This window comes from Hordeum vulgare, chromosome 2H, assembly GCF_904849725.1.
Source record: "Hordeum vulgare subsp. vulgare chromosome 2H, MorexV3_pseudomolecules_assembly, whole genome shotgun sequence".
Lineage (NCBI taxonomy): Eukaryota > Viridiplantae > Streptophyta > Magnoliopsida > Poales > Poaceae > Hordeum > Hordeum vulgare.
The window spans coordinates 652,002,781-652,030,163 of NC_058519.1; the positions used below are offsets into that span (position 1 = coordinate 652,002,781).

At 40.9% G+C, this 27,383-nt stretch overlaps 5 non-coding genes across 5 annotated transcripts; 2 read left to right on the forward strand and 3 right to left on the reverse strand.

Moving 5' to 3' along the window:
• Positions 1-2,339: 2,339 nt before the first annotated feature.
• On the reverse strand, positions 2,340-2,427 carry TRNAS-UGA. The gene has a single exon. It is a non-coding gene; the product is annotated as a tRNA-Ser (tRNA).
• A 9,935-nt stretch (positions 2,428-12,362) lies between these two features.
• TRNAM-CAU lies at positions 12,363-12,436 on the reverse strand. Its single transcript has one exon. It is a non-coding gene; the product is annotated as a tRNA-Met (tRNA).
• A 1,950-nt stretch (positions 12,437-14,386) lies between these two features.
• On the forward strand, positions 14,387-14,458 carry TRNAT-GGU. The gene has a single exon. It is a non-coding gene; the product is annotated as a tRNA-Thr (tRNA).
• Positions 14,459-15,106: 648 nt separating this feature from the next.
• Positions 15,107-15,188, forward strand: TRNAY-GUA. Its single transcript has one exon. It is a non-coding gene; the product is annotated as a tRNA-Tyr (tRNA).
• A 6,997-nt stretch (positions 15,189-22,185) lies between these two features.
• Positions 22,186-22,256, reverse strand: TRNAC-GCA. Its single transcript has one exon. It is a non-coding gene; the product is annotated as a tRNA-Cys (tRNA).
• Positions 22,257-27,383: the final 5,127 nt, after the last annotated feature.

Genomic DNA, 27,383 nt, shown 5'->3' on the forward strand with positions numbered 1-27,383 from the left:
AGTTTCTACACCTACCAATAGTTTAGCACACTCTTTGTTGCTACTATGGGGGCCAGAAGCACAAGGAGATTTTACTCGTTGGTGTCAATTAGGCGGTCTATGGACTTTTGTAGCTCTCCACGGGGCTTTTGCACTAATAGGTTTCATGTTACGCCAATTTGAACTTGCTCGGTCTGTTCAATTGCGGCCTTATAATGCAATCTCATTCTCTGGTCCAATTGCTGTTTTTGTTTCAGTATTCCTTATTTATCCACTGGGGCAATCTGGTTGGTTCTTTGCGCCGAGTTTTGGCATAGCAGCGATATTTCGATTCATCCTTTTCTTCCAAGGATTTCATAATTGGACGTTGAACCCATTTCATATGATGGGACTTGCCGGAGTATTAGGCGCGGCTCTGCTATGCGCTATTCATGGAGCAACCGTAGAAAACACTCTATTTGAGGACGGTGATGGTGCAAATACCTTCCGTGCTTTTAACCCAACTCAAGCTGAAGAAACTTATTCAATGGTCACTGCTAACCGCTTTTGGTCCCAAATCTTTGGTGTTGCTTTTTCCAATAAACGTTGGTTACATTTCTTTATGCTATTTGTACCCGTCACCGGTTTATGGATGAGTGCTATTGGCGTAGTTGGCTTGGCTCTGAACTTACGTGCCTATGACTTTGTTTCCCAGGAAATCCATGCAGCGGAAGATCCTGAATTCAAGACTTTCTACACCAAAAATATTCTTTTAAACGAGGGTATTCGTGCGTGGATGGCAGCTCAGGATCAGCCTCATGAAAATCTTATATTCCCTGAGGAGGTTCTACCACGTGGAAACGCTCTTTAATGGAACTTTCGTTTTAGCTGGTCGTGACCAAGAAACCACCGGCTTTGCTTGGTGGGCTGGGAATGCCAGACTAATCAATTTGTCCGGTAAACTACTTGGAGCTCACGTAGCCCATGCCGGATTAATCATATTATGGGCCGGAGCAATGAACCTATTTGAAGTGGCCCATTTCGTACCAGAAAAGCCCATGTATGAACAAGGGTTGATTTTACTTCCACACTTAGCTACTCTAGGTTGGGGAGTAGGGCCAGGGGGGAAGTTCTAGATACTTTTCCATACTTTGTATCTGGCGTACTTCACCTAATTTCCTCCGCAGTCTTAGGCTTCGGTGGCATTTATCACGCGCTTCTGGGACCCGAGACTCTTGAAGAATCTTTTCCATTCTTTGGTTATGTCTGGAAAGATAGAAATAAAATGACTACAATTTTGGGTATTCACTTAATTTTGTTAGGTCTAGGTGCTTTTCTTCTAGTACTCAAGGCTCTTTATTTTGGCGGTGTATATGATACCTGGGCCCCTGGGGGGGAAATGTAAGAAAAATTACCAATTTGACCCTTAGTCCCAGTGTTATATTTGGTTATTTACTAAAATCTCCTTTTGGGGGAGAAGGGTGGATTGTTAGTGTAGATGATTTAGAAGATATAATTGGTGGACATGTATGGTTGGGTTTTATTTGTGTATTTGGGGGAATTTGGCATATTTTAACCAAACCCTTCGCATGGGCTCGCCGTGCATTTGTATGGTCTGGAGAAGCTTACTTGTCTTATAGTTTAGCTGCTTTATCTGTCTTTGGTTTTATCGCTTGTTGTTTTGTATGGTTCAATAATACAGCTTATCCGAGTGAGTTTTATGGACCCACCGGGCCAGAAGCTTCTCAAGCTCAAGCATTTACTTTTCTAGTTAGAGACCAGCGTCTTGGAGCTAATGTGGGATCCGCTCAAGGACCCACAGGTTTAGGGAAATATCTAATGCGTTCCCTAACTGGGGAGGTTATCTTTGGAGGGGAAACTATCCGTTTTTGGGACCTTCGTGCTCCATGGTTAGAACCTCTAAGGGGCCCCAACGGTTTGGACTTGAGTAGGTTGAAAAAAGACATACAACCTTGGCAAGAACGGCGCTCAGCAGAATATATGACCCACGCTCCTTTAGGCTCTTTAAATTTCGTGGGTGGCGTAGCGACCGAGATCAATGCAGTTAATTATGTCTCTCCTAGAAGTTGGTTATCAACTTCTCATTTTGTTCTAGGATTCTTATTTTTTGTGGGCCATTTATGGCATGCAGGAAGAGCCCGAGCTGCTGCAGCAGGTTTTGAAAAGGGAATCGATCGTGATTTGGAACCTGTTCTTTACATGAACCCTCTTAACTAAGATTTTCTTATTTATACCTGTTCTACTTTTTTCTGTTCTGGCTCGGTTATTCTATCTAGCCAAGCCATTCATTCCTTTTTATGAAAGAAAGATAAGGGACAGAATAAAAAAAATGAAAGAAACAAACATATTCAATAAGCAAAAGGAGAGAGAGGGATTCGAACCCTCGATAGTTCCTAGAACTATACCGGTTTTCAAGACCGGAGCTATCAACCACTCAGCCATCTCTCCACCTGTTGGAAATATGCCCTAGAGGCAATAATAAATTAGTTATTATTATCCATGCTATAATTGTATTGATTGGAAACACAATACTTGTGTGGATACATAGACAAAACACTGTCCCTAGTAAGCCTCTAGTTGACTAGCTCGTTGATCAAAGATGGTCAAGGTTTCCTGGCCATAGGCAAGGTGTTGTTGCTTGATAACTGAATCAAGTCATTGGGAGAATCACGTGATGGACTAGACCCAAACTAATAGACGTAGCATGTTGATCGTGTCATTTTGTTGCTACTGTTTTTTGCGTGTCAAGTATTTATTCCTATGACCATGAGATCATATAACTCACTGACACCGGAGGAATGCTTTGTGTGTATCAAACGTCGCAACGTAACTGGGTGACTATAAAGATGCTCTACAGGTATCTCCGAAGGTGTTAGTTGAGTTAGTATGGATCAAGACTCGGATTTGTCACTCCGTGTGATGGAGAGGTATCTCGGGGCCCACTCGGTAATACAACATCACACACAAGCCTTGCAAGCAATGTAACTTAGTGTAAGTTGTGGGATCTTGTATTACGGAACGAGTAAAGAGACTTGCCGGTAAACGAGATTGAAATAGGTATGCGGATACTGACGATCGAATCTCGAGCAAGTAACATACCGAAGGACAAAGGGAATGACATACGGGATTATACGAATCCTTGGCACTGAGGTTCAAACGATAAGATCTTCATAGAATATGTAGGATCCAATATGGGCATCCAGGTCCCGCTATTGGATATTGACCGAGGAGTCTCTCGGGTCATGTCTACATAGTTCTCGAACCCGCAGGGTCTACACACTTAAGGTTCGACGTTGTTTTATGCGTATTTGAGTTATATGGTTGGTTACCGAATGTTGTTCGGAGTCCTGGATGAGATCACGGACATCACGAGGGTCTCCGGAATGGTCCGGAAACGAAGATTGATATATAGGATGACCTCATTTGATTACCGGAAGGTTTTCGGAGTTACCGGGAATGTACCGGGAATGACGAATGGGTTCCGGGAGTTCACTGGGGGGGCAACCCACCCCGGGGAAGCCCATAGGCCTTGGGGGAGACACACCAGCCCTTAGTGGGCTGGTGGGACAGCCCACAAGTGCCCTATGCGCCAAGGAGAAGAAAATCAAGAGAGAAAGAAAAAAAAGGAGGAGGTGGGAAGGAAGGGGGACTCCCTCCCACCAAACCTAGTCCAACTCGGTTTGGGGGGGGGGAGAGTTCTCCCCCTTGGCTCGGCCGACCCCCTTGAGGGTCCTTGGACCTCAAGGCAAGGCCCCCTCCCTCCCACCTATAAATACGGAGGTTTTAGGGCTTATTTGAGACGACTTTTCCACGGCAGCCCGACCACATACCTCCACGGTTTTTCCTCTAGATCGCGTTTCTGCAGAGCTCGGGCGGAGCCCTGCTGAGACAAGGTCATCACCAACCTCCGGAGCGCCGACACGCTGCCGGAGAACTCTTCTACCTCTCCGTCTCTCTTGCTAGATCAAGAAGGCCGAGATCATCGTCGAGCTGTACGTGTGCTGAACGCGGAGGTGCCGTCCGTTCGGTACTAGATCGTGGGACTGATCGCGGGATTGTTCGCGGGGCGGATCGAGGGACGTGAGGACGTTCCACTACATCAACCGCGTTCTCCAACGCTTCTGCTGTACGGTCTACAAGGGTACGTAGATCACTCATCCCCTCTCGTAGATGGACATCACCATGATAGGTCTTCGTGCGCGTAGGAAAATTTTTGTTTCCCATGCGACGTTCCCCAACAGTGGCATCATGAGCTAGGTTCATGCGTAGATGTCTTCTTGAGAAGAACACAAAAGTTTTTGTGGGCGGTGATGTGCGTTTTGCTGCCCTCCTTAGTCTTTTCTTGATTCCGCGGTATTGTTGGATTGAAGAGGCTTGGACCGACATTACTCGTACGCTTACGAGAGACTGGTTTCATCGTTACGAGTAACCCCCTTTGCTCAAAGATGACTGGCAAGTGTCGGTTTCTCCAACTTTAGTTGAATCGGATTTGACCGAGGAGGTCCTTGGATGAGGTTAAATAGCAACTCATATATCTCCGTTGTGTTGTTTGCGTAAGTAAGATGCGATCCTACTAGATACCCTTGGTCACCACGTAAAACATGCAACAACAAAATTAGAGGACGTCTAACTTGTTTTTGCAGGGTATGATTGTGATGTGATATGGCCAACGATGTGATGTGATATATTGGATGTATGAGACGATCATGTTGTAATAGAAATATCGACTTGCACGTCGATGGTACGGCAACCGGCAGGAGCCATAGGGTTGTCTTTATACTAACGTTTGTGCTTGCAGATGCGTTTACTATTTTGCTAGGATGTAGCTTTAGTAGTAATAGTATAAGTAGCACGACAACCCCGATGGCAACACGTTGATGGATGATCATGGTGTGGCGCCGGTGACAAGAAGATCGTGCCGGTGCTTTGGTGATGGAGATCAAGAAGCACGTGATGATGGCCATATCATGTCACTTATGAATTGCATGTGATGTTAATCCTTTTATGCACCTTATTTTGCTTAGAATGACGGTAGCATTATGAGGTGATCTCTCACTAAAATTTCAAGATGAAATTGTGTTCTCCCCGACTGTGCACCGTTGCTACAGTTCGTCGTTTCGAGACACCACGTGATGATCGGGTGTGATAGACTCAACGTTCACATACAACGGGTGCAAAACAGTTGCGCACGCGGAACACTCGGGTTAAGCTTGACGAGCCTAGCATGTGCAGACATGGCCTCGGAACACATGAGACCGAAAGGTCGAGCATGAATCGTATAGTTCATATGATTAGCATAGAGATGCTTACCACTGAAACTATTCTCGACTCACGTGATGATCGGACTTGAGATAGTGGATTTGGATCATGTACCACTCAAATGACTAGAGAGATGTACTTTTTGAGTGGGAGTTCTTAAGTAATATGATTAATTGAACTAATTATCATGAACATAAGTCTAATGGTCTTTGCGAATTACGATGTAGCTTGTGCTATAGCTCTACTGTTTTTATATGTTCCTAGAGAAAATTTAGTTGAAAATTGATAGTAGCAAACTTTGCAGACTGAGTCTGTAAAACCGAGGATTGTCCTCGTTGCTACGCAGAAGGCTTATGTCCTTAATGCACCACTCGGTGTGCTGCACCTCGAGCGTCGTCTGTGGATGCTGTGAACATCCGACATACACGTTTCTGATGACTACACGATAGTTCAGTACAAAAATAATTAATGGCTTAGAAGAAAGGCGCCGAAAGCGTTGTAAAACGTCACGGAACATAAGTGATGTTCTAAAGAGATGAAATTGTGATTTCATGCTTGTGCCCTTGTTAAGAGGTACGAGACCTCCGACAAGATTCTTTGTCCACAAAGTAAAGGAGAAAGGCTCAATCCTTGAGCATGTGCTCAGATTGTCTGAGTACGACAATCACTTGAATCAAGTGGGAGTTAATCTTCCAGATGAGATAGTGATGGTTCTCCAAAGTCACAGCCACCAAGCTTTGAGAGCTTCGTGATGAACTATAACATATCAAGGATAGATACAATGATCCTTGAGCGATTCGCGATGTTTGACACTGCGAAAGTAGAAATCAAGAAGGAGCATCAATAGTTGATGGTTTGTAAAACCACTAAGTTTCAAGAAAGACAAGGGCTAGAAGGGATACTTCGTGAAACAGCAAAACAGTTGCTGCACTAATGAAGAGACCCAAGTTTAAACCCAAACCCGAGACTAAGTGCTTCTGTAATGAGGAGAACAGTCACTGAGGCGGAGCAACTCTAGATACTTGGTAGATAAGAAGGCTGACAAAAGTCGAAAGAAGTGTATTTTGATATACATGATGTTGATGTGTACTTTACTAGTACTCCTAGTAGCATGAGGGTATTGGATACCGGTTCGGTTGCTAAGTGATTAGTAACACGAAATGAAAGCTACGACATAAACGGAGACTAGCTAAAGGTGAGGTGACGATATGTGTTGGAAGTGTTTCCAAGGTTGATATGATCAAACGTCGCACGCTCCCTCTACCATCGGGATTGGTGTCAAACCTAAATAATTGTTATTTTGTGCTTGCGTTAAGCATGAACATGATTGGATCGTGTTTATTGCAATACGATTATTCATTTAAAGAGAATAATGGTTACTCTATTTTCTTGAATATTCACCTTCAATAGTTTATTGAATCTCGATCGTAGTGTTACACATGTTCATGATATTGGTGCCAAAAGCTACGAGTTGATGATGATAGTACCACTTACTTGTGGCACTGCCACTTGAGTCATGTTAGTATAAATTGCATGAAGAGGCTCCATGCTGATGGATCTTTGTACTCACCTGATTTCGAATCACTATTGACATGCAAATCATACCACATGAGCAAGGCCTTGTTTTCATTGAGATGAAATAAGATAGTAACTTGTTGGAAGTGATACATTTTGATGTATGCAGTCCAATGGGTGCTGAGGCACGCAGTGGATATCATTATGTTCTTACTTCAATGATGATTTGAGTAGATACTAGAGTAATTACTTAATGAATCACAAGTCTGAAATATTGAAAAGTTCAATTCTGTTTCGGAGTGAAGTTCATCGTAACAAGAGGATAAACTGTCTACGATATGATCATAGAAATGAATATCTGTGTTTCGAGTTTTGGTACGCAGTTAAGACAATGTGGAAATTGTTTCGTAGTTCATGCCACCTGGAACATCATAATGTGATGATGTGTCTGAACATCATAGTCACGCACTATTTCGTACGGTGCACACTAAGATGTCTCTTATCGAATTACCACTATCGTTTATGGGTTATGCATTAGAGACAACCACACTCCCTTTATATAGGGCACCGCGTATTTCCGTTGAGATGACACAGTATAGACTGAGGTTTAGAGAAATCTAAACTGCCATTTCTTGAAAGTTTGGGGTTTCGACACTTATGTGAAAAAGTTTCAGTCTGATAAGCTTGAACCCAAAGCGGATAAATGCTTCTTCATAGGGTATCCAAAACAGTTGGGTACATCTCCTATCTCAGATCCGAAAGCAAAGTGTTTGTTTCTAGAAACGGATCCTTTCTCGAGGAAAGGTTTCTCTCGAAAGAATTGAGTGGGAGGGTAGTAGAACTTGATGAGGTTATTGAACCATCACTTGAACCAGTGTGTAGCAGGGCGCATGAAGTTGTTCATGTGGCGCCTACACCAATTGAAGTGGAAACTGATGATGATGATCATTGAGCTTCGAATCAAGTTACTACAAACCTCGTAGGTCGACAAGGTCGCGTACTGCTGCAGAGTAGTACGGTAACCCTGTCTTGGACGTCATGTTGTTGAGCAACAGTGAACCTACGAGTTCTGGAGAAAGCGATGGTGGGCCCAGATTCCGACAAATGGCTGGAAGCCATGAAATCCGAGAGAGGATCCATGTGTGAAAACAAAGTGTAGACTTTGGTAGAACTACTTGATGGTCATAGGACTATTGAGTAAAATGGATCTTTAAAAGAAGACAGGCGATGATGGTGATAAGTCACTATTAAGAAAAGCTTGACTTGTCGCAAAGATGTTTTCGACAAGATCAAACAGTTGACTATGATGAGACTTTCTCACTCGTAGCGATGCTAAAGGTCTGTTAGAATTATGTTAGTTGTTGATGCATTATTTATGAAATATTGCACGTAGGATGTCAAAACATTGTTTTCTCGACGGTTTCCTTGAGCAAACATTGTATGTGATACAACCAGAATGTTTTGTCGATCCTAAAGATACTAACAAGTATGCAAGCTCCAGCGATCCTTCAATGGACTGGTGCAAGCATCTCGGAGTTGGAATATACACTTTGATGAGATGATCAAAGATTTTGGGTTTGTACAAGGTTTATGAGAAACTTGTATTTCCAAAGAAGTGAGTGGGAGCACTACAGAATTTCTGATAAGTATATGTGGTTGACATATTGTGGATCAGAAGTAATGTAGAATTTCTGTAAAACATACAAGGTTGTTTGAAAGGAGTTTTCAAAGCAATACCTGGATTGAGCTACTTGAACGTTGAGCATCAAAGATCTATGGAGATAGATCGAAAGCGCTTAATGGAAGTTTCAACAAGATGCATGCCTTGACAAGTTTTTGAAGGAGTTCAAAATAGATCAGCAAAGAAGGAGTTCTTGGTTGCGTTGTAAGGTGTAAATTTGAGTTAGACTCAGAAACCCGACCCCGGCAGAATAAAGAGAATAGACGAAGGTCGTCTTCTATGCCTTAGCCGTAGAATCTAAAGTATGTCATGCTGTGTACCGCACCTGATGTGTGCCTTGACTCAAAGTATGTTGAGAGGTACAGAGAGTGATCCATGATTGAATCACTAGCAGCGGTCGAAATTTATCCTTGGTAACTAATGGACTAAGGAATTTTTCTCGATTATGGAGGTGGTTAAAGAGTTTGTCATAAAGGGTTACGTCGATGCAAGCTTTGACACTAATCCGAATAACTATGAGTGGTGAAACGAATTCGTATAGTAGAGTAGATATTTGGAGTATTTCCGAATAGCACATAGTAGCAGCATCTATAAGATGACATAAAGATTTGTAAAGAACACACGAGTCTGAAAGTTTCAGAACCATTGACTAAAACCTCTCTCACGAGCAAGACGTGATCAGACCCCATAACTATATGGGTATTGGATTCGTTGGAATCACATGGTGATGTGAACTAGATTATTGACTCTAGTGCAAGTGGGAGACTGTTGGAAATATGCCCTAGAGGAAATAATAAATTAGTTATTATTATATTTCTTAGTTCATGATAATCGTTTATTATCCATGCTATAATTGTATTGATTGGAAACACAATACTTGTGTGGATACATAGACAAAACACTGTCCCTAGTAAGCCTCTAGTTGACTAGCTCGTTGATCAAAGATGGTCAAGGTTTCCTGGCCATAGGCAAGGTGTTGTTGCTTGATAACTGGATCACGTCATTGGGAGAATCACGTGATGGACTAGACCCAAACTAATAGACGTAGCATGTTGATCGTGTCATTTTGTTGCTACTGTTTTCTGCGTGTCAAGTATTTATTCCTATGACCATGAGATCATAAAACTCACTGACACCGGAGGAATGCTTTGTGTGTATCAAACATCGCAACGTAACTGGGTGACTATAAAGATGCTCTATAGGTACCTCCGAAGGTGTTAATTGAGTTAGTATGGATCAAGACTGGGATTTGTCACTCCGTGTGACGGAGAGGTATCTCGGGGCCCACTCGGTAATACAACATCGCACACAAGCCTTGCAAGCAATGTGACTTAGTGTAAGTTGCGGGATCTTGTATTACGGAACGAGTAAAGAGACTTGCCGGTAAACGAGATTGAAATAGGTATGCGGATACTGACGATCGAATCTCGAGCAAGTAACATACCGAAGGACAAAGGGAATGACATACAGGATTATACGAATCCTTGGCACTGAGGTTCAAACGATAAGATCTTCATAGAATATGTAGGATCCAATATGGGCATACAGGTCCCGCTATTGGATATTGACCGAGGAGTCTCTCGGGTCATGTCTACATAGTTCTCGAACCCGCAGGGTCTGCACACTTAAGGTTCGACGTTGTTTTATGCGTATTTGAGTTATATGGTTGGTTACCAAATGTTGTTCGGAGTCCCGTATGAGATCACGGACGTCACGAGGGTTTCCGGAATGGTCCGGAAACGAAGATTGATATATAGGATGACCTCATTTGATTACCGGAAGGTTTTCGGAGTTACCGGGAATGTACCGGGAATGACGAATGGGTTCCGGGAGTTCACCGGGGGGCAACCCACCCCGGGGAAGCCCATAGGCCTTGGGGGAGACACACCAGCCCTTAGTGGGCTGGTGGGACAGCCCACAAGTGCCCTATGCGCCAAGGAGAGGAAAATCAAGAGAGAAAGAAAAAAAAAGGAGGAGGTGGGAAGGAAGGGGGACTCCCTCCCACCAAACCTAGTCCAACTCGGTTTGGGGGGGGATAATTCTCCCCCTTGGCTCGGCCGACCCCCTTGAGGGTCCTTGGACCCCAAGGCAAGGCCCCCTCCCTCCCATCTATATATACGGAGGTTTTAGGGCTGATTTGAGACGACTTTTCCACGGCAGCCCGACCACATACCTCCACGGTTTTTCCTCTAGATCGCGTTTCTGCAGAGCTCGGGCGGAGCCCTGCTGATACAAGGTCATCGCCAACCTCCGGAGCGCCGTCACGCTGCCGGAGAACTCTTCTACCTCTCCGTCACTCTTGCTGGATCAAGAAGGCCGAGATCATCGTCGAGTTGTACGTGTGCTGAACGCGGAGGTGCCGTCCGTTCAGTACTAGATCGTGGGACTGATCGCGGGATTGTTCGCGGGGCGGATCGAGGGACGTGAGGACGTTCCACTACATCAACCGCGTTCTCCAACGCTTCTGCTGTACGGTCTACAAGGGTACGTAGATCACTCATCCCCTCTCATAGATGGACATCACCATGATAGGTCTTCGTGCGCGTAGGAAAATTTTTGTTTCCCATGCGACGTTCCCCAACACCACCGCCTAATCCTTATTTTACTCCTACAAATAGAACATAGCCATATAAAAAATAAAAATATTTATTAACCTCTAGAAAGATATCAGATACAAGTTCCTTTTCGATATATCTCTGTATACTGTATACACGGATATAGGATCCGCTATACCCGCTTGTGAAATAAAGACTAAATAACCTCCTCTCACCCCCATATCCAAATAAAAAAGAGGTTAAGTAATAAATTTTAATTAAAGAGAAGAACCAATGGATTCATGATTAAACCCCTCCTACTTCTTGTATTTTTTTACAATTTTGGTTAAGTGAGGGATCAAATATGTAGTCAACTTTATTTGATGGTAGCTTGGAGGATTAGAAATATGACTATTGCTTTCCAATTAGCTATTTTTGCATTAATTGCGACTTCCTCAGTCTTAGTAATTAGTGTACCCCTTGTATTTGCTTCTCCTGATGGTTGGTCAAATAATAAAAATGTTGTATTTTCCGGTACATCATTATGGATTGGACTAGTCTTTCTCGTAGCTATTCTGAATTCTCTCATTTCTTAAATTAAATTTGGTTAATATTTAGTAACCCCATAAAAAAGAAATAATAAAGGCCATTTAAAAAATTAGAATAGTGAGACGTATTAAAACGCAATTTGCGTTCCGAATTGCTAGCTCTTCTCTTTCAGTATTATGAAATTCCCATTAGAATATTCATTGACAGATAATAAAAAAAAGGAAAACTCTAATATCTAATATAATAGAATAGAAAATGAAATGAAACGGTCGACCCAGACATAGACGGTCGACCCAAGCGGATATACGCTATAAAATATATACCGTAGCGAGCGTAGTTCAATGGTAAAACATCTCCTTGCCAAGGAGAAGATACGGGTTCGATTCCCGCCGCTCGCCCGCTTAATTTATCAAAGTACTATGATAAAAAGTTTAGTCTAGTTAATTGTTTAACTACTTATATTAAATTAAGTATTAATTAAGTATTAGTCTAGTGCCGTATCCCTTACTATTTTACCCTTCCTTTGCATCCCCCTCAAAAAAAGAGGGCGCTCCGGAGGCAGAAATAGAACTAGCCAACACAGCCCCAAAATTGGGTATTAACTGAGACAAACAACGGGCAAACTGTTTTTAAAAGGAAGGGAGAGGTAGACTGTCCCTTTCATCTCATTTTTATTTTCTGCAAGGTAGGGAGAAGCCTTGCGCCTTCTTTTTGTGACGGCAAGTGGCTTCGCAAATTGCTCAATTTTGCCCTCTAGGGCCCGGAACTAATGAATAAAAAAGAGTTGGATACGCCCCTCTACCTTATCTAGAGAAATAGAATACTCCTTTTATAGAGACTGCTAAGTGCGGAGACGGGGATCGAACCCGTGACCTCAAGGTTATGAGCCTCGTGAGCTACCAAACTGCTCTACTCCGCTCTGTAGTACCAGAAACTGGTGGACAAAAAAGGCTTGAATACAAGCCTTTAACATGTCTAGACAAATAGAATACTCATTTTATACAGAATGGAGCGGGTAGCGGGAATCGAACCCGCATCGTTAGCTTGGAAGGCTAGGGGTTATAGTCGACGTTGGTTGATTATTTTTAACATCTCTAATTAAAAACCGAACATGAAATTTTGATTTCATTCAGCTCCTTTATGGATATTCTCACCACTTAACATCTATGTCAGCTTTTCTATTTGAATGGAACCAAAGCTCTCTGCTTTCTAGATGACCCTTATAGAGTAGGAGATATAAATTCTATCTAAATCCATCTAATCTACTTACTTCGTTCCCTAATTTCATTCAAGAGATCCTGAGGAAAAGAATTGGGTTTCCACCGAGCTGAAACAATATGCGGATGGTTCTAGTAAACCAAAACTATCGTTTTTTAGCTATTTGGCTTCCTTATCCTTTAACGAAAGAAGATTTAGTTACGATTGGAAATCAACTTTTTTGTATCTTCATCCATAGATCCTTTACTCATATTTTCAAAATTGGAATACTTAAATCCAATGCAAAATTATGCTTCGCGACTCTGTACTCATATCATAATCCAATTTTTATTTTGGATGCAATTTAAATTAGTTTTTGGGTACAAATCGCCAGAATGTATATTCTTCCTCAATATGCTACTGAGAGGAAAAGGATTTAATCCTTTATAAGAACTAAAGTTTTCATCGGAATATAAAAAAAACTTAAGGATGTCTTAAGTATATCATTTCAAATTCAGTTATTAATAGAACGAATCACACTTTTACCACTAAACTATACCCGCTACATTGTATATTATGGTATAAATGGTACCCTTTGTCAAGGATAGCCATTTGACAAGGAGGCTAATTCCCCCTTATTGAATCAGATGGAGAAGGTTCATGACACTGAGCCATTGGCACTTCTACTTCGATCGCGCGCCTTTACTTTAGGATTTAGATAGCCCCTCTCCCTCTGGTCTGTAAAATAAATCTCTTCTTACCCTGCTAATAGCGCCTGAACCAAATGTATTTATTTTGATTAGGATCCTATCCTATTCTACGATTACGACTACAATAATCATTATTTACTTTGCGAGGACGTAAGTGTGCCAGACTGCTAAATTGTTTTATTATTCCTACAATATAAACTAGGGGATATAGGGGGTAAACTGCCCCTATAAATTCCTTTTTTTCTTTTCTTTTTTGTCCAGAATTGAACAAAAAAGAAATTATAGAAGATGTTTCTTCCCCCATTAAGTCCGAGCCATAGAGTAAGAGTGAGATGAGTTTTCCAAATTCATCATAGACTTTCCCTATGGCTTGATAGAAGTAAGAAGCAAAGAGTTGTAACTTAAAGAAAAAAACGGACAGGGCTGACAGATTTACCTGATGTAAAGAAGATCCTAAAAGTCTATGATTAGTCGACTCTCTCCATTTAACACTTTCCTCTCTCTCTCCTTTTTTCCACTGACTCAATGCTAGTTTATTAGATTCTTGTTTAAAAGAATCAAAAAAGTTCAATAGAACTAAGAACACATAAAAAATAGCATAGAGGATCAAGGCCATTACCAAAAGTTCCTCCCAAGGATCCTATCCTATTGCGTATCTGTTCCCTGCCTTTTCCCGCCAGGATTGGAAATCTTATATTTTCCATATCCATATACCATTGAATCCTTGGGGTTCCAGAATCCGCCTATTTTACTAGCCTTCGGAAACGGAAAACCATGAACCAAGAAGAGTTGGGTATGTTTTTTTTCTTAATTTTATTTTGAGCTCTCAAGATATCAATACATATACAATCTATACATAATGTCTCTCTCTATATCTCTATATATTATATATATAATATGTACATTATGCAGTAGACCCATAATGGGAAATCAAAGTGGCAAATTTTTGAATTAAATAAAAAGCCCTTTTAACTCAGTGGTAGAGTAATGCCATGGTAAGGCATAAGTCATCGGTTCAAATCCGATAAAGGGCTTTTTAAATTAGTCGTAGAGTAATCTCGTGCTAAGACGTAAGTCGTTGGTTCGAATCTGTTAGAGTACTTTTCTACTAAATTGATTCGCTTTTTTATTTGTTTTTGAAGCTTTCTCTTTAGAGAATTTTATGACTTAGTGCGGGATGAATGCATTTCTGGTCTGAACACTAAATGAAGCACGGAATGGAAATAAAAAAAAAATGGACTCTTTTTCGTCTTATCTTAGATCAATAAAATAACTACCTGTACTGAACTAATCTAGAATCCCTTTTAGTAATCCATTCTTATTCTATACATTTAAAATGAATTTCCCTAAAAGGTAGAGGATGATCCATGAATTAATCTAACCATCAACTAAAAAATCCTAGATGAAAACATAGCAGAAAAGTTAGAAAAACTCTTTGCTTTGGATCTAGTTATACTTTTCGAGTATATTGACAATTCAAAAAAACTGCTCATACTATGATTATAGTATAATCACGAGCGGTTGTATATGGTCCTATCGTCTAGTGATGCCCCTATGGTCTAGTGGTTCACGACATCTCTCTTTCAAGGAGGCAGCGGGGATTCGACTTCCCCTGGGGGTAGGGAGTATTATGAAAGGAGGTTAATCATAGATTAGCAAAAACCCTAGAATAAATTCTTCCTGGGTCGATGCCCGAGTGGTTAATGGGGACGGACTGTAAATTCGTTGACAATGTCTACGCTGGTTCAAATCCAGCTCGGCCCAAAAATCTAGGGCTTCGTGAATATGAACTAAATCCTTTTGTTTTTCTCCCATAAAATAAAATGTCTGATCTATAGAAATAAAAGAGAAATAAAAAAGGGGATTTTTTTTTTCTAATCCATATCTCTCTCATTCCTTTCTTACAAACAAAAGAGTTTTTCTTGTTGAAGGGTGGATTATTATCCATTTTTAGTGATAAAAAATCACGACATACTAGTTATGTCACTCTCACTATACCCACGTATTATATAATATGTGGGTATGTAGTATATGATTCGTCTATTTCTTAGAGTACGACAGATGAATCGAATCTTCTTATGGTTCTATTTAAGAATGGGTATGCCATACACCCCGCGGGGATTGTAGTTCAATTGGTCAGAGCACTGCCCTGTCAAGGCGGAAGCTGCGGGTTCGAGCCCCGTCAGTCCCGAACTAGGGTTCAATGAATGGAGAAATTCATATTTCCTTTTTCCATGAAAAAAGGGGCAGGGAGCAAGATCAAATACCCATAGGGCACCCTTACTTCACTTTTTTATTTTGCATCTCTCATTAAAGAGGGAGGGAAGGAGTATAGGAATTTTTTCACTACTCCCGATCGATAAAGATAAAGAAAGACACACATACGATATGTGGATTAGTAGAATTTTCGGATATTACTCTATCTTTCTTTATGATGATACCATCCTCATCTTAATTTCCTATTCCACTGTTATGAAATAGAGTACCGGTATTTTACCGGAATCCATACATAAATTTTATTCCCTTTTTATTTCAGACCTCTTTTCCCCATCTCACTTCTACTGCTTATTTGGATGTCTATGTGACCCATAGAAAGTTGCTCATATAATACATACATAATTGTATGTATAACTATAAAAAAAGGAAGAGAAATTGTATAAGATTAAGAAAGCTCGTGGGTTAGAGATATAGAAAAGAAAAAGTAGAAAAAAAAGGATTAAAAAAGAGGGAATTCCTAATCCAATCAAAAAACCCATTTTGGTCTTAGTATGGATATAGGATCTTCCTATGTTATACTATATAACTCTCATCCATGAATTGATTTGATAGATCCGATATTCATAATATTGAATTGATTCAGTATTATCAGAATGCGAGCCCTGCCATTGAATTTACAAGATACCCCTTTTTCCTCTCCATGGGATTACATCTCGAGTTATTGTGAAAATAAAAAATAAAGAGGTTATGGAAGTCAATATTCTCGCATTTATTGTTACTGCACTGTTCATTCTAATTCCTACTTCTTTTTTACTTATTATTTATGTAAAAACAGTCAGCCAAAATAATTAAGTGGAATTCCAATTAATCATTGAAGAAATGAAAAAGGGATTAAATAAAAAAAATCCAAGTCTTAAATGAAAGGATCTGGTTGGAATCTTAAAGTGTGGTAGAAAGAACTACATATAGTTTTTTCTACGACACTTTAGAGTCTTTCTATTATATTATCTTTGAATCTACATAGAATAGATTAGTAGATTGAAATAGTTAAGTAGTCTAATTTAATTTCTTTTTTCATTGCATCCACTTAATTTCAATCAGGTCAAAATACAAAAATCGAAGACAATTCTTGACCAAAGAATCCATGGAAGGAAAGAAAAATAATATAAGAATAGACTATAGTAAAAAATAAAATGTCACATCCCTGACCCTTAAGCAAAATAGCATTGTGCTCATGTCTTATTTGCATTTGCATCTAAGAAGTTTCAACAAAAACAACAAAGTGGCAAAGGAAAAACTCAAAACCCTAGCCACCATTTCAATTAAAGGAAATCTCAAACTAGTTCAAAATCAATGAACCCAAAATGGCCTCAAGAAATGTTCAAACTTTCTGCTAAATCATGAAAGTAAATGAGCATTGGAGAAAACTATTTTCTTGACACCTTAAGCTTTTTGAATAAATGAAAAAGGCTACTGGTTTCAAGTTTTAAATTTGAAATCAGAAACTATGAATTTCCAAAAATGTTGAAAACCTTGGAAATGGTTGGGGATATTATAACAAATATTTCAGGAGGTCTAAAATAGTTTTTACTTTTAGTTTTGGAGCTGAATTAATTGGCAAAACAATAATTAGCAAAACAGAAAAACAAAAACAGAAAAAAATGGAAAAACCTTACCTGTCGCCTAAGCCTGGCCCGGCCCATCCCTCGCTCGTCCCCTCCCTCGCGCCAGTAGGCACCAGGAGGTGGCCGCCACCCCCTCCGGCGCGGCCACGCACCTGCGTGCCTGCCTGGCCGCCGCCTCGCGCTGGCGATGACGGGGATAAGCTCCCCAGAGCCTCCCCTATCCATTCCCCGCCTCGGTTCTCCTCCTTCTCCCGGATCTCCTCCTCCTCCTTGCTGCCGCCATTAGAGTCGAGCTCGAGCTGCCCGTGCCCCTGGCCATAGGATTCCCTCCCAGAGCATGCCATTAGCTCCGCCTCGTCGCCCTGGTCATCTCTGCAGAAGCCGAAGCTTCCTCGAGCCCTGCAACGCCCGCAACGCCGTCGTCTTCCACCTCCGGCCGCCGGACCTCTCCCGTCGATTCGCTTCCTCTGGCGCATCCCCGAGCCCCTCTTCAGCGCCATCGGAACCGCCGTGAGCTCGTCGTCGTTTCCCCTCTCGCCCCACGCTCTCCCGTGCATTGTATCCTAGTTCCCCACCAAGGCCGAGAGCTTCTCGCCGCCGGCCATGTCGCTGTCGTCGCTGTGATGACTGATCCACGCGCCCGAGCTAGGATTCGAGCTCCTGGAGCCTCCAGGAGCGTGTCGAGCCCTCCAGCTGCCCTCCCCGTGCCCTAGAACCGCCCCTCATAGAAGGCCGAGCTTCGGCCGCCGCTCCGGCTCATCGCCGACGCCTCTTCCGGCGACCCTAGCCTCCCCAGATGGTCCTGCCAGATCGGCCACTTCGCGAGCATGCTGTAGCTGCAAACCGCGTGCGTTTTGGTGCTGTGCAGCGCCGTCTAGGTCGCCTCCGGCGAGCCCTCCGCCGCGGGCCTGGTCGCCGGCGACCACCCTCCGGTGGGGGTCGACGTGGCAAGCTAACCCAGCAGATTAGTGACCTAATCACTCGCTGACAAGTGGGCCCAAGGCCAAGTCAAACCTCAGTTAGGGCTGGTCAGCGCGGGATTAGTCCCAGAGAGGCTGACCAGTGGGGCCCCCCTGTCAGGTTTGACCTGAACAGGTCGGCTGACCTGCTGACGTCAGCCTGAGGCAATAAATAGAATTTCCAGTATAAAACTAATTCAGGAAATTGCAAAAATTTGTAAAAATCATAGAAATTAATCTGTAACTCCAATGAAAATAATTTATATATGAAAAAGTATCAGAAAAATTCAAGGATTCTGATTATGCTATTTTCAACCATGTTTAAAAAAGTTACAGAACCCTAAATTGTGGAATAAGGAATAATTCAATTCTTATAATCACTTTATAAATGGAATTTGCAAAAATATTCAAATTTCATTATATATGCAATGATCACACACTGCCCTAATTACAAATCAGTACCATAACATGACATTTCATGCATGTTAACATCAAGTTGATCTGAGCATCAGGTCGAATCAAATAAACCGGTATCCGAGAATACCCCGTTTGAATTGCTATTCGAATGTGATTCAAATCAACTCTAAACCTATTACATGTTGAAAATAATAACTTATCACCTTGCATTCTCATGCCATGCTCATGCATCATTTTGAGTGCATATGATTGTTATTGAATGTTGCCATTCATTTCGGTAGGCTCCGCACCCCCGGATTCCACCGAATATCCGTCTGACGGATATCGTTCCTCCTCTGAGCAACAAGGCAAGCAACCCTTTTGATCATCCCGATAATTCCCATGTTCTTGCTCCTGCACTTATTTATTGCATTAGGATCAAATGCTACAACTGCTTTTGCCACGATAGTTGAACCCACTTCCTTTGCATGACCTAACCTTGTCACAGTAAATAGCCGAACCTTGCAACCTAGCATACCTGGTAGTTGCTTGAGCTATGATGTGCCTTATCCTGCTATGCATGCTATGCTTAGAGTTGTGTATGGTCTGTCATCTGGGAGATGAACAGAAATGTGGAATGTGTTCGGTGAGCAAAGGTTGTGTGTTGAACTTGATTTGGTAAAGGTACCGGTGAAAGGCTGTGTAGGAGTACATGGCGGGTTGTTTCATTGGAACCGTCCTTAGGAACTGAGTTCCGTGTATGTAATCCAAGACTAGATACTACCACATGTTGGGCCCTGAAATATGACCCCGCTCGGCCTATTAATCGCGTAGTACTCGGTCCAGGAGTTGCAAGTAGTTTCTGGTGTTTATAGTAATGCTGGAGGCCGTGCATGGTGCTGACCTGAGAGGTGGGCCGTGATGCGGTAGGCAGTGGCACGGTGTACCAAGTGGCACCCGGATGGTGGGCTTGGGAACCCTGCGCACATCGTTTGAGGCCGTGGCGGAAACCTCGGCCGGACTTCCGTACGGGTTACTCTCAGATAGGCGATAAACCTGGACTAGGTACTAGTGTGGTTAACGGTCGTGGCCGACTCCCTCGCTGGGCTTCCGCTTGAAGGTTGTCGAGGTGCATGACGTGCACATAGAGATAAGTGGCAAGAGCGTGTGTGACGAAGTACACCCCTGCAGGGTTATGATCTATTCGAATAGCCGCGTCCGCGAATATGGACTACTTGGAGACATATGTTGTTCATAGATAACTTCAATGGCTACTCATAAAATTGTCAAGATAAGCGTGAGTGTCGTGGACGGTATTTCCGTATGTAGACGGAATGATTCCACGATAGTGTATTGTTGTGGTGTTAGTGGACTCGTGTGCGAGAAATCAGGTTGTCAAAACTAATTTCAAAATGCAAGTTGTCTAGCCACGAGTCAAATGCTGGCTTCCCGCATGAAACCCCACAATACCTTTTGATACCTTGCATGAGTAGTTAGTTCTCCTAAAGTCTTGCTGAGTACCTTCGTACTCATGTTTGCTTAATAAATGTTGCAGAGGTTGCTAATGACCCTAATGGAGGGTTCTTCGTAGACATCGACGACGACGAGTAGCTGGTGTCCCAGCTACGATCTGGCCCTACGTCGGCTCTGTAGTATAGTCAGGCCATGTGCCTTCTAGTTGCACTGTCTGTACCCAGACAGTTTATAACTCTTCCGCTGGCTTGTATTTGTATGACTGCTATTATGGGTCGAGAGACCTTAATGTGTAATATTATGTGTGTGGCTCTTCCGAGCCTCTTGAATAAAGGTTGTATGTTTATGGTTATGTTGTGATGCCATCGATGTATCTATACATATCGGTATGCCATGCGTACGTGTGTCATACTTGATATGTATGGGGTTCGAATACCTAGTCGTGAACTTTAGTAGCACTCCTTACAAGGAAATGCCCCTTTGTGATCCAACGAGCCTTGGTAGTCCGCTACTGCTCCGGACACATTGGTTGACCGGCATGTGTCCTTCTTAGCTGCTGTGTCTGTCCTCTTTGGGGAAATGTCACGCGACATAATGGAGTCCTTGTAGCTTGCTACGACTCGTCTACGTTCGCTGATGACCGACACCTGCTTTGTTGGGTCATGTATGCCTGTCCTTGTGCGGAACTGCCACTTTGGTTTATGACTAGACATGTCGATCCGGGTTCTTTGACATTGGATTGCTAGCGACACCTATCGCATACGTGAGTCAAAAGACGCAAACGGTCCCGGCTAAGGTAAGGCTGCAGCCGTGGAGTTAACCGTGCGTGAGACCACAAAGAGATGCGATGTGTTACAGGCTGGATTCCTATGGCTTAGGATCGGGGTCCCGACATAAAAGGAAAAAACCAGCGAATCTTTCATGCTTAAATATCCCGCGAGATGCTTCAAAAGAGAATAAAAATTATTCTAAGAATAAAGAAAGAGTATAAAACAAATGGAAAATGTGTGATATGCCGTGAATAGTTCCATGGAAGAAAGTCTAATTTTCTTATGTATAGAACTTTTTTTAACCATTAGTCATTTCTAGTAGAAATTCTTAATTGGTATAATGGCTCTTTCTTACAATACAAGAGTTTCTTATAGGAGTGAAACAAAACTAAAGAAAAAAGATTAAAGAATAATGTTTGACAAAATAATTAATGCAAAATGATCAATTAAAAAAAGAATTGATAGAACAATTTGATTACTTAATCAATTAGTAGTATCGTATCCCTAGAGTCCACTCCTTCCCCATACTACTAGTGAAAGAGAAAATGTAAAGACTACCATTAAAGCAACCCAAGAGAGACTTACTATATCCATCTAAATTATGTCTCCTATTTCTATGAAGGGATTATTCTACTATTGATCAATAATCATAGTGGAATCAAGGGTACAGAGTCAAAAAGGGCTTCTGCCCTAAGGCCATGGATCAATCAGTTCAAGGAATTTACTCCTAACAAATTCTTATAGGAATTCTTGTAGAGTTAGAGAGCATTAAAAATACGATACTATACTATAAGCCCTTTTTCCTTACCTTAAAAAAGAAAGAGTACGGGAATGATGTCCTGAATAGAAGAAGCGGGAATAGGAAGATTTTTTATTCCTTTTGTTACTCTAGTGTATGTAGGTCACATAAGATGTACGACAAAAAAATGTATGATAATTAGGAAGTCTTGATATTCTTTCGTGGAGTCCCTTATGGAATCTTAGATTGAAAAATAGAAGAATGCCCCTTAGGGACCTTTCTTTGGATACCAAGATTTCTGACATCTTATCCTCGTATTTAAAAATTCTCAAATCGAATCAATTAAGAACCAATTCAAATTCATATAATAAAAGAATAAGGAAACACTACCTCACCCCTATTGATAACCATTTTGGCCACTACCGCCAAAACAAACCCTAACCCTAGTTTAAGGATAGAACTATGGTATGGTTTCTCTAAACCCAGTATCGGCAGGCTTAGTTACTCTCTTGCCCGAACTTATGCGAAGTAAAAATTGATTGAATTCGACCAGTACTAGAAAACCTAAGTATTGTATTGATCAGGCGGCACCCAGATTTGAACTGGGGATAAAGGATTTGCAGTCCCCTGCCTTACCGCTTGGCCATGCCGCCAAAAAATCCGATCGAAAATCTAGGAAACAGCAAGTATTCATCCACGTTTTCTTACGAAAAGCCCCTTTCTTTTATTTTGAATATAATTAAACTTACTTTTTTCCAATCTTTTTCAAAAAAGATACTCCTGCTTTTTTTGATCCAGTTTCGATTATTCTCCTCGATAGATTCTATCTTAAAACATACATTGCTAACACAATAAAACTTCCCATTTCTTTCTATTGAGATGAAAAAGAAGAAAAGTGGATTTCTAGTCACAGGCTGCAAAATTCAGAACAAATTGGAACCATTAACTAGAATTCTCTTTCTTTTTTGAATTGCAGTAGTGAACTACTCTTAAATCGGTATTATCTCCCCCCTTCAATTTCAATGGCATAATAAAATATTATGGCTTTATGCTTAATCCGTGTATAGGTGAACTTTAGGTCCGAGCAGCATTATTATCCAAAGATCCCCTTTATGTACATATCTCTATGGGGAATCGTGCTTTACTTTTTCAAAGTATTAAATTAAATATCTTGAATAAAAAAAGGAAATTTGCTCTCATATTAGAGTATAACCTCACTATATTGGCCTACCCAAGTGAAATTACGATAAAAGAAAAGCATGGATATGGGGAGAGGTGGATAATTAGATTGGCATGTACTTAAAAAAGGGACTTACTTTATTTTAGAATTCCACAATGAAATACTTAATTTTCTAGCAATTATACTACTCCGATCCGAAATAAAAAAGAACCCTCAAATTATTTTTAGAAATTAAAGTAAGCACGCTATTCTAAATCGAAGTAAAGTAAAACTTTCTAGTGTATTATATTACGGCTTTATTACATTCATAGAAAGGGGATAAAATGAGAAATCTTTGCCATTCAATCTGATTAGAATATTATAAAGTATAAGTGGCATAATTTTTTTTGTAGGAATATTTTAGCAATTCATTTTCATTTCATTTGTACCCCTGGTAAACTAGAATTTTCGTCGAAATGGTCTCTATTCATATGTATGAAATACATATATGAAATACGTATGTGGAGTTCCCTAGAATTTCATGTGATTCAGTAAACAGAATATAGATTCCATGATTGCTAGATCAATCCGTAGGGATTGATGAAGAGTGAGCTGATAATGGAATTTTTCTTTGATAAACAGGAAACTTAAGATTAAGATGCTCCGGAATGGAAACGAGGGAATGTCCACAATACCCGGATTTAGTCAGATCCAATTCGAGGGATTTTTTAGGTTCATTAATCAAGCCTTGGCAGAAGAACTTGACAAGTTTCCAACAATTAAAAATCCAGATCATGAAATTGCATTTCAATTATTTGCGAAAGGATATCAATTGCTAGAACCCTCGATAAAAGAAAGAGATGATGTGTATGAATCACTCACCTATTCTTCCGAATTATATGTATCTGCGAGATTAATTTTTGGTTTCGATGTGCAAAAGCAAACCATTTCTATCGGAAACATTCCTATAATGAATTCCTTAGGAACCTTTATTATAAATGGAATATACCGAATTGTGATCAATCAAATATTGCTAAGTCCTGGTATTTACTACCGCTCGGAATTAGATCATAAGGGAATTTCTATCTACACTGGGACTATAATATCAGATTGGGGAGGGAGATCGGAATTAGCAATTGATAAAGAAGAAAGGATATGGGCTCGCATGAGTAGAAAACAAAAGATATCTATTCTAGTTCTGTCATCAGCTATGGGTTCGAATCTAAGAGAAATTCTAGATAATGTTTCCTACCCTGAAATTTTCTTGTCTTTCCCGAATGCTAAGGAGAAGAAGAGGATTGAGTCAAAAGAAAAAGCTATTTTGGAGTTTAATCAACAATTTGCTTGTGTAGGTGGGGACCTGGTATTTTCGGAGTCCTTATGCGAGGAATTACAAAAGAAATTTTTTCAACAAAAATGTGAATTAGGAAGGATTGGTCGACGAAATATGAATCGGAGACTTAATCTTGATATACCTCAGAACAATACATTCTTGTTACCACGAGATGTATTGGCCGCTACGGATCATTTGATTGGAATGAAATTTGGAACGGGTATACTTGACGATGATGAGATGAATCACTTGAAAAATAAACGTATTCGTTCGGTTGCGGATCTGTTACAAGATCAATTCGGATTGGCTCTTGGTCGTTTACAACATGCAGTTCAAAAAACTATTTGTAGAGTATTCATACGTCAATCGAAACCGACTCCCCAAACTTTGGTAACTCCAACTTCAACTTCAATTTTATTAATAACTACTTATGAGACCTTTTTTGGCACATACCCATTATCTCAAGTTTTTGATCAAACGAATCCATTGACACAAACTGTTCATGGGAGAAAAGTGAGTTGTTTAGGTCCTGGAGGGTTGACGGGGAGAACCGCAAGTTTTCGGAGCCGAGATATTCATCCGAGTCACTATGGGCGTATTTGTCCAATTGACACGTCTGAAGGAATCAATGTTGGACTTACTGGATCCTTAGCAATTCATGCGAGAATTGATCACTTGTGGGGATCTATAGAGAGTCCGTTTTATGAAATATCTTCTGAGAAAGCAAAAGAAAAAAAAGAGAGACAGGTGGTTTATCTATCACCAAATAGAGATGAGTATTATATGATAGCAGCAGGAAATTCTTTGTCCTTGAATCAAGGTATTCAGGAAGAACAGGTTGTTCCAGCTAGATACCGCCAAGAATTCTTGACTATTGCATGGGAACAGATTCATGTTAGAAGTATTTTTCCTTTCCAATATTTTTCTATTGGGGGTTCTCTCATTCCTTTTATTGAGCACAATGATGCGAATCGGGCTTTAATGAGTTCTAATATGCAGCGCCAAGCAGTTCCACTTTCTCGGTCCGAGAAATGCATTGTTGGAACTGGATTGGAACGCCAAACAGCTCTAGATTCGAGGGTTTCCGTTATAGCCGAACGTGAGGGAAAGATCATTTCTACTGATAGTCATAAGATACTTTTATCAAGTAGTGGGAAGACTATAAGTATTCCTTTAGTTAACCACCGTCGCTCTAACAAAAATACTTGTATGCACCAAAAACCTCGGGTTCCACGGGGTAAATCCATTAAAAAAGGACAAATTTTAGCAGAAGGAGCTGCTACAGTTGGGGGGGAACTTGCTTTAGGAAAAAACGTATTAGTAGCTTATATGCCATGGGAAGGTTACAATTTTGAAGACGCGGTACTAATTAGCGAACGTTTGGTATATGAGGATATTTATACCTCTTTTCACATCCGGAAATATGAAATTCAGACGGATACGACAAGCCAGGGCTCCGTTGAAAAAATCACTAAAGAAATACCACATCTAGAAGAACATTTACTCCGCAATTTGGACAAAAATGGAGTTGTTAGGTTGGGATCCTGGGTAGAAACTGGTGATATTTTAGTAGGTAAATTAACGCCTCAGATAGCGAGCGAATCATCATATATCGCAGAAGCTGGATTATTACGGGCCATATTCGGCCTTGAGGTTTCCACTTCAAAAGAAACTTCTCTGAAATTACCTATAGCTGGAAGAGGGAGCGTTATCGATGTGAAATGGATCCAAAGGGACCCCCTCGACATAATGGTTCGTGTATATATTTTACAGAAACGTGAAATCAAAGTTGGGGATAAAGTAGCCGGAAGACATGGGAATAAAGGGATCATTTCCAAAATTTTGCCTAGGCAAGATATGCCCTATTTGCAAGATGGAACACCCGTTGATATGGTCTTCAATCCCTTAGGAGTACCCTCCCGAATGAATGTGGGACAAATATTTGAAAGCTCGCTCGGATTAGCGGGGGATCTGCTAAAGAAACATTATAGAATAGCACCCTTTGATGAGAGATATGAGCAAGAGGCTTCAAGAAAACTTGTGTTTTCAGAATTATATGAAGCCAGTAAAGAAACAAAAAATCCATGGGTATTTGAACCCGAGTACCCGGGAAAAAGCAGAATATTTGATGGAAGAACAGGCGACCCCTTTGAGCAACCTGTTCTAATAGGGAAGTCCTATATCTTAAAATTAATTCATCAAGTTGATGATAAAATTCATGGGCGTTCTACTGGGCCCTACTCACTTGTTACACAACAACCGGTTAGAGGAAGAGCCAAGCAAGGGGGACAACGAGTAGGAGAAATGGAAGTTTGGGCTTTAGAAGGATTTGGTGTTGCTCATATTTTACAAGAGATACTTACTTATAAATCTGACCATCTTATAGCTCGCCAAGAAATACTTAATGCTACGATCTGGGGAAAAAGAATACCTAATCATGAGGATCCTCCAGAATCTTTTCGAGTGCTCGTTCGAGAACTACGATCTTTCGCTCTAGAACTGAATCATTTCCTTGTATCTGAAAAGAACTTCCAGGTTAATAGGGAGGAAGTTTGATCGGAATAAATATAAATTCTTTTCTTATTTCTATTTTATGATTGACCAATATAAACATCAACAACTTCAAATTGGACTCGTTTCCCCTCAACAAATAAAGGCTTGGGCTAACAAAAACCTACCTAATGGAGAAGCCGTTGGCGAAGTCACAAGGCCCTCTACTTTTCATTATAAAACCGATAAACCAGAAAAAGATGGATTGTTTTGCGAAAGAATCTTTGGACCCATAAAAAGTGGGATTTGCGGTTGTGGCAATTCTCGAGCGAGCGGAGCTGAAAACGAAGACGAAAGATTTTGCCAAAAATGCGGGGTAGAATTTGTGGATTCTCGGATACGAAGATATCAAATGGGATACATCAAACTCGCAAGTCCCGTGACTCATGTGTGGTATTTGAAATGTCTTCCTAGTTATATCGCGAATCTTTTAGATAAACCTCTTAAGAAGTTGGAGGGCCTAGTATACGGCGATTTCTCTTTTGCTAGGACCAGCACTAAAAAACCCACTTTTTTACGATTACGAGGTTTATTCGAAGAGGAAATTGCATCCTGTAACCACAGCATTTCTCCCTTTTTTTCTACCCCAGGCTTTGCAACATTTCGAAATCGGGAAATTGCGACAGGAGCAGGTGCTATTAGAGAATAATTAGCAGATTTGGATTTGCGAATTATTATAGAGAATTCTTTGGTCGAATGGAAGGAATTAGAAGACGAGGGGTATAGTGGAGATGAGTG